The sequence below is a fragment of the Aquarana catesbeiana genome, linkage group LG03, assembly GCF_042186555.1.
Source record: "Aquarana catesbeiana isolate 2022-GZ linkage group LG03, ASM4218655v1, whole genome shotgun sequence".
NCBI classification, from domain to species: domain Eukaryota; kingdom Metazoa; phylum Chordata; class Amphibia; order Anura; family Ranidae; genus Aquarana; species Aquarana catesbeiana.
In genome coordinates, this window is record NC_133326.1 from 694019990 (window position 1) to 694028184 (window position 8195).

Below are 8195 nucleotides of genomic sequence, written 5' to 3' on the forward strand. Positions count from 1 at the left end.
GGGAGGCTCCGAAGAAGAACTACAGAATTTCTTTGAGAAATAAGTGGTAATGTCTACGGACTCATGTTTTCAGGAAAGTGGAATAAGGAAAGTATTGACTATTTCGACCTGCAAATATATAAAAACAACGGCTATGTGAACACAAGGACATACTTTAAGACCACGGACAGGAATGGGTACATTCAAACCAGCAGTTGCCACCATCCACAATGGATAGGGAATATCCCTAAGGGACAATTTATGCGACTATACAGGAATTGTACCAGCAAGCAGGATTATGAAAAACAGACGGATACCCTAATTAACAGGTTCGTGGAAAAAGGATATAAAAGGAAAGATTTATTGGTACTAAAACGGAAAGTCGGAAACATGGACAGGAATATGCTTATAGAGGGAACGAGAAACCAACAAAGGCTAGCAATGAACAAAAAAATGGATATAGCCTTCCTAACAGGGTATAACAGATAATATAGAAACGTGGAAAACATAATAAAAAAACACTGGCCTATTTTACAGTCGGACAAAGTCCTGAATTCTGTACTACCAAAGAAACCAATCTTCATCTACAAAAAGGCCCCAACCCTTAGGAATAAGTTGGTACACAACGCACTAGATCCTCCAAGACAGATAAAAATAGGGAACAACCTAAAAGGGTTTTATAAGTGCGGTAAGTGCCTACCATGCAAAACCAGTAAAAAAAACTAACAGGAAAATAACCAACTTTAGGTCGGCATCCAATGGAAGGGAATTTACTATTAGAGAACTCATCACTTGCAACAACACCCATGTCACCTACGTACTAGAGTGCCCATGTCATAAACAGTATGTGGGAAGAACAACCAGACAGTTACATGTTAGAATTAGAGAGCATATTACAAATATCAAAAATGGGTTCAACAAACACAGTGTCTCTAGGCACTTCAGAGACTACCACAATAGAGACCCAACAGGTATGACATTCTACGCCATTGATAAAATTAAGGGCCACTGGAGGGGTGAAAATAAAAAAATCTAAGTTTCACAAAACGAAACCAAGTGGATATTTCAGTTGGACACCCTCCAACCTATGGGAATGAATATAGACCTCGACTTAAACTGCTTCCTGACCAACTTCTGAGATTATAAGATAGTACCATCAGGGAATCACAAAAGAATAGGGAGGAGATAATGAGGGGGTCGATTTCATTAATACAGCTGACCTGAAGTAGAAATCGTGGCCAATATAGCACTCTAACGTGATATGTGACAATAGCGTATATATGCAATAATGAGATATACACCACCTTAGGGTACCTCTTTATTCCCTTCCAACAACAAAATATCTCCGATGCAATAAACCTGGGTATGTCACCATGGCAAAATAATTTCAAATATATACCACCACACATGTACTTTTAATATTTTCGTCCAACGATTGTTTCGGCTTTTCATTAACACCCCTGACAATACACCTAGACACATTAGAAGGTCTAATATTGAGAACAAAAATCTTCATCCTGGTCCAACTACTCATAGTTAAAAAAGGGTTCTTTCAAAAATTTCTTTTAAAATCCACCCAAAGAAGGCATAGGCCTGATTGTTTGGATATACACCCCCCCCATCTAGATACATAGAGAAAGATACATATCCCCATCTAGGGGGGTTGCACTTTAGTCATGGAAGAAAATAGACTTTTGACATCTCTCTTAGATAAAACACAAACAGATTAATCAGTATCAAGTGAATAGTGATTTCATGAATAAATAGAGATCGACACAACATAACCATAAGTCGCATATACACATGAATGCGATCTCCAGGGTACGAGATAGGCTGTGGTTAAATATAATGGTATTATAATCACAAATATAAGTAACTACAAATATCTAAGATGTGTCGGGAATACAGGCTCCCATGAAACAATAAGGATACTTTTTGATAACCTTTGATCCCTATACCAAAAACATTCTTTTCATTCAAATCCTCCTTTTCCACATATACATATATTCTTATTTTTATATGCTTTTATGATTTTGGATGTTTATACTTAACATTTTATCTGCATACATGTATTTGTGTAGTGGTGATCTTCTTCCTGGGAATTTTTTAAAGTTCGCATATACTGTATGCATATTTTTAATATTTTTTTATATTTTTTAAAGCTTTAAGATGTTGCTTTTAATGGGGCTACCCAAGAGCGCACATATAATGGTATGTTATGCTTAATTGCTTAGACTAAGTAGCGGATTACCTGGTTATAGTTTGCGGGATCTCTGACTAGAATAAAAAACAATGAAATCGAAACACCGAACGGTGGTGACACTGAAGTAAGAAGTGTTAATACAGGGAAGGTGTCAGCCGGAGTAAAGGATTACTAGTGATACAGCTATGCATAGCCCTTTGTCCGTAGAAACATAGGCAAAATGGCCACCAGCGTCCTTAGATCTATTTACAGAAAGCGGAATATACTGTGCGGAAACAGGCTCTGGTCTGCATTATCCTAGACAAAATGGCCGCGGACGTCCTTCGGTCCGTAGGAATACAGCACGTCCGTAGAAACACAGGGAAAATGGCCGCCGGTAATCTTATGGATACCGATATAAACACTGGGGGAAATAGGCTCCGGTCTGCATTATCTCAGACAAAATGGCCGTGGACGGGCTTCGGTCCGCGGAATCACAGGCAAAATGGATGCTAATTATGCAGGTGATGAAGGGACACCGCACGCTATATAAAGGTGGGAGGCACAGCAGGGGTCACGCTCCCGTAGACATCCAATGACGAAACGCGTAGGGCGTGGCCTATTCTGTGCTTCCCAAACAACATTTGAACAGCTGATGGTTAACTGAAAACTTTGTCTTTTTCGCCTATTACATGGTTTTAAATTGTGAGTACCGCTCTGTTTGTTTAAATAAACTTTTTAAAAACGATCTTACACTATGGGCACCCCTTCTCTTTTTATATGATACACCACGATCCTGAGACTGCCAAGTTTTGCTGCACAGTGGCACAGACTGTGACTGCCTGATACCCCAGCAGGGGTGAAGTTAGCTGGTGAGTGTCTGCACATATAGAGCACGGGATTTAATCACCAAAGATTCAAGAGCACGAGTATTACACAAAATAATTTGTTATGTGAAAAAAAGGACTTTTATATATATATATTTTTTTTGCATTTGTTTGAAAAAGGACTTTTATATATATTTTTGCATTTGAATGCACGTGTGCATATTAATTGAAGGAATAGCACTTGCAGTTGATTAATTACCTTTGCATTCCACCACCCCTCCCTTCCCCCCACCCCACCCCACCCCCTCCACTTTCCTTTTTGGTATTGTAAGGGTGAAATTATTTCACACACGATTAGCAACATGATATTTTTGATTTAAATAGTTGAATACTGAATACTACTTTGACTCTCCCACCTCACGTCCTAGTAAGGGCACTGAATACAGCATACTCACAGGATATCACAGCATTTAAAGGAACAGCGCCACACCCCTCTCTTAAAACTATCTATAACCTAACCCTGCTGTAAACCTCTGCACATCTTAATCCCTGACCTGTCTGGTGTGGTCCTTGGTCTTCATGATGCCGATTGTTCACTAATTAGGTGACTTCTGAAAGAAATTGGTTCCACTAGATTTTAGTTAGGGATATCAGAGTAAAGGGAGCTGAATACAAATGCACACCACACTTTTCACATATTTATTTGTAAAAAAAAAAAATGGAAAACATTTATCATTTTCCTTCCACTTCACAATTATGTGCCACTTTGTGTTGGTCTATCACAAAAAATCCCAATAAAATACATTTACGTTTTTGGTTGTAATATGAGAAAATGTGGAAAATTTCAAGATATATTAATACTTTTTCAAAGCACGGTATATAAGTGATTCTGCACAGAGTGGCCGCCCTGTAGCAGAAATTCTGCTATAGGGCAGTCATTAACTGGTTAAAAACAATAATAATTAATAATTTAAAAATGGAGCACAGTTTCTTCTCATTAAAATAGTGGCCTTAAAAAAATACCTTATATGATCTTAAAAATATGTATATAAATTATTTACAAATATTATTTAGCCATAAAGGTATTTTTAATGGAAGCATGTTGACAATGCTAAATTTGGCCTGGGCATCTAGGCTTCATTGATCTCTGATCACATAAGGGCTAATTCTTTTGAAAACATATTTTCAAAGTTTGTCAAAATATGTTTCCTTGGAAATAAGGGGGGCGGAGCCGGCAGTCAGTGCTGATGGAGCTGTGAAAGATGAGCTCTGACACACCGGGTGCTATACAGCTATCCACAGCGACATGACACAGCCTAATTGCGGCCAGAAAGATAGTAAAGACAGTGGAGAACAGTAATACAGCCATGTCTAAATGAAAGGAGAGAGAGGGGCCATGGAAACTGACTGAATTCTTCCCCACAGTCCCATCCAGGCCAATCCAAGATGGCGCCGGCACTGAGAGGCGAGGAAATGGACCAGTCTATTGAATACAGCCAGAAGCTGGATGCATTCCCCACCTCAGGCATACCTATGACTGATGTTAGCATGAATGATGTGATCCTTACTCTTAGAAGGGCTATACAGCAGGATATAGCTAGATTTATGCGCTCCACAAACAAGGAGATGGTTGAACTGGGAGACAGGTATGATTTTATGGAGAACAAAATGGGAGATTTCACCTCAGCACACAATGAGCTTGTGGATGCCCACTTGAAGGTGGAGGATGAGCTTAAAGCCCTAAGGTTAAAGGTCATAGACCTCGAAGATAGGTCATGCAGGAATAATGTTAAATTTAGGGGATCCCTGAAACAGTAAAACCTGCCCACCTGCGCCCTTCCTCCAGCAGCTCGTGGTGAAAGCTCTTCTATCCCTCACGCCTGCAGATCTTATCATTGACAGGCCCACAGGCTGCCTAAGCCATCCCATCTACCTGAGAGAATACCCCGGATTTCATAGCTAGAATCCACTTTTACCACATCAAAGATCAACTCATGAGGTTCTCCAGACAAAATCATACCCACCCGGATCCCCATGCAGGCATTACCCTCTATGCCGACCTCTCATAAGCCACAATGTCAGCCAGGAATATTCTGATTCCCATAACCAAGATGCTGCAATACCATAAAATCCTCTACAGATGGGGCTTAGCAACAAAAATTCCACTTGACAGGAATCATGAGTCCCACACCATATCATCCCTGGAAAAAGGAATTGGAGCTGTTGTGCAAATGGGGACTACTACCCCCATTGATAACCCTGCATTCATGGGCCCATCGTCTTCCTGAAGAGATCCTAAAAAATATACCCACGGCAAGGGCTAACAATCTTGGTACCAACCTCCTCTCATCGTACTACAGGAATTTCTCCCTGATCCTATGTGTGAATATTTACCTACCAATGCCTTATTTGTTAACATGCCTACATGTGCCGATCCAGTGAGCACCTGATGTTTGGCTGAACTGAAACTATTTTCCTCCAAATTTATTTCCGGGATTCTCCCAAATTCACCCAGTTTGTGAAAGTTCTAACCTACTTTTTGATGTTTGTTAAGAGTTTTTATTTTCTCTTCTCGATCTTCCATGTTACAGGAACTTCATCACAGCCATGTTACAGGAACTTCATCACAGTTCGCTCAGAATGCAATCCTTTCCATCCCGCTATGCTGGAAACTGAGCTTATTTATGCACACCTACCTGATGATACCACTAGAAGGCTGTGCAGCACTACTAGTCAGGTATATGTCTATTAAAATAATGTCTCTTACTGCTAGAGGCTTAAAACAGCTCTTACAAATACAGGACAATGTGGAAAACGGCTTTGGATCACAACTGCGATATATTGTCCATACAAGAGACACACTTTCCAAGCCTCAACCCTCTAAAATGTACCCACAATAAATTTCAGCACATCTTTACTACAAATGACTCTGTTAAACGCAATGGGGTACTAATAGCTATTAAGGACTCTTTTACATTTGCACGTCTAGACAAATTTATTGCTGTCCATGGTAGGTTTATAATATTAGTGGCTGAACTCAATAACACCCAATATACCTTGGTTAACCTGTATGCACCAAATAAGAAACCAGTAAAATTCATCCGCAAAACTTTACAGAAGGCAAAACAAATAATGAAGGGCAATTTAGTGATATGTGGAGATTTCAATGTGGTTCTAATTGATAAAACGGACTTCTCCTCAGTGGGTCAGAGGTGTCGACTGTCCTTGGGCCCATATTGCCTGACACAAGACCTATATGATCCATGTCGATGCCTCCATACCACTGAGAGGGACTATACCCATTCCTCATCGGTACACAAAAGCTATTCCAGGATAGATTTTTTCCTCACTAATAAATACAGTCTGCATAAGGAGACCAAAGCAGTTATCCACACTATAACATGGTCGGACCACACTCCCATCACGGTTAATATTGAGGATAAGCACAAAGTACACCATGCACTTCTATGGCATAATAACACTTATCTCCTCTCTAATCCCCAAATTAAAGAGGAAATTCAGAATAAACTTGAGGAGTACTTCATGTTTAATAATACCACTGATTGTAATCTTTTCACAGTTTGGTGTGGGCATAAGGCTTTCTCAAGAGGAGCCCTAATCCAAATAGCCACTAGAGAAAAACAGAAAAAAACACAACGCATATCACAACTATCCAATCGCATTGCTGAATTGGAGTCCAAACATAAATTACCTAAAACTAACGACAACACGCTACTAAGCTGCCTTAAAGCCTGCCATGAAGAACTACGACAATCACTAAGAGAGGACTATGATCTCTACTTCAAATGCCTTAAACTTTCTTACTACTCCCAGAGTAATAGAGCAAGTAAATTATTAGCATCCCAACTTAACGCCAAACCCGAACTAATCTAACAATGATCTTCCATCATCTCTCTAATTGTACATTTAAAAACCCCAGAGATATTGCCAATGCTTTTAAAGATTTTTACAGGTCCTTATATAACCTCAACCAAGATCCGAACACGTACCAACCTACTGACAAGGAGATTAACACATTCTTGCGGAAGATTAACCTCCCCTCACTAGATATGCAATCACTTCAGAAATTAAACAGGCCAATCACTTCTGATGAAATCATTGCAGTGATTAAAGCATTACCTAAACACAAATCCCCTGGAGCAGATGACTTCTCAGCCGAGTATTATCAAGCATTCGCAGCCCTTCTTACCACCACACTCGTTGAAGTTTATAATGCGGCAGCAAACTCAGGCACATTTCAAGCAATAATTATAACTATACCAAAACCCGGAAAAGATTTGTCCCACCCCCAGAACTTCAGGCCCATCTCTTCATTAAACACAGATCTTAAAATATATGCTAAGGTACTGGCCAACAGACTGATGGACTTCACACCTACACTGGTAGGACCTGACCAAGTGGGTAGGACGGCAGGCCCCAGACGGAACCAGAAGAATGATTAACCTGATAAGATATGAAGAAGTTACACACACATCCAGTGTTTTCTTGGCCATAGATGCAGAAAAGGCCTTCGATCAGGTGCATTGGGGGTATCTGTCTCAAGTACTTACCAAATTCGAACTCAACGGTTCTGTTCACTCAGCAATATTGTCACTCTATTCCAACCCCACGGTCAAATTATACACCTTGGGAATGTTATCTGACTCATTCCGTCTTTCAAACGGGACGCTTCAGGGATGTCCGCTCTCCCCAATAATTTTTTCCCTAGTCATAGAACCACTGGTACAGTAGAACTAATAAGATCTAGCGAAAACGTGGAAGGAACTACAATAGGACCCAAGGATCACAAACTAGGGCTTTTTGCCGATGACATTATACTAATCCTGAATCCTCTGTACATGCAGTACAAAAACTACTAAATGACTTTGGGAAATTATCCTACTACAAAGTTAATACTAATAAATGCTTTGCTCTCCTTGTACACCTATCTAAGGACAAAATCCTCCAGACCAAAAACTTTTCCCCTGTAACTGGGATTCACCATCCATTACATACCTAGGTATACAATTACCCCCCCCCCCCCGACCTCCAACCTATATAAAACTAACTTCCCTCTATGATTATCTTGCATAAAAGAAGAATTCTCTCAACTCACCAAAATCCATCTAACCTAGGTTGGACGAATTGCAGCTTACCAAATGCAAATCCTGCCTAAACTGCTTTACTTTTTTAGAACCCTCGCTATT